The following is a 263-nucleotide window of genomic DNA, read 5'->3' on the forward strand; positions in this document are numbered from 1 at the left end:
ATTGAGTTCTTATATTAAGTGGAAATCTTACTTAGTTAAATATTTTTAAAGATCATTTTAGCACGTTTGAAATACAGAAAACTTCCTGAAGTCTATTGCGTGACCTCAGTGTCCTGTACCAGACCTTTGTCTTTGAAAACACAGGCGTTCCCCTCTGCTTGGGCCAGCTCCTTGTCTGATGGCAAACAGTCATCTAGGATTGCACCATGTGTTTTCTTCTCAGCATAATTCAAACCACGCCAACACCAATCCATTCTTCCTCC

At 40.3% G+C, this 263-nt stretch overlaps 1 protein-coding gene across 1 annotated transcript in view; it reads left to right on the plus strand.

The window, feature by feature from the left end:
• ZMYM2 (zinc finger, MYM-type 2) overlaps window positions 1–263 on the plus strand; it is a 61,730-nt gene that overhangs the window by 47,295 nt on the left and 14,172 nt on the right. The gene's annotated exons all lie outside the window — the stretch shown is intronic.

Source organism: Eurypyga helias, unplaced genomic scaffold (assembly GCF_000690775.1).
Source record: "Eurypyga helias isolate BGI_N326 unplaced genomic scaffold, ASM69077v1 scaffold20850, whole genome shotgun sequence".
NCBI lineage: Eukaryota > Metazoa > Chordata > Aves > Eurypygiformes > Eurypygidae > Eurypyga > Eurypyga helias.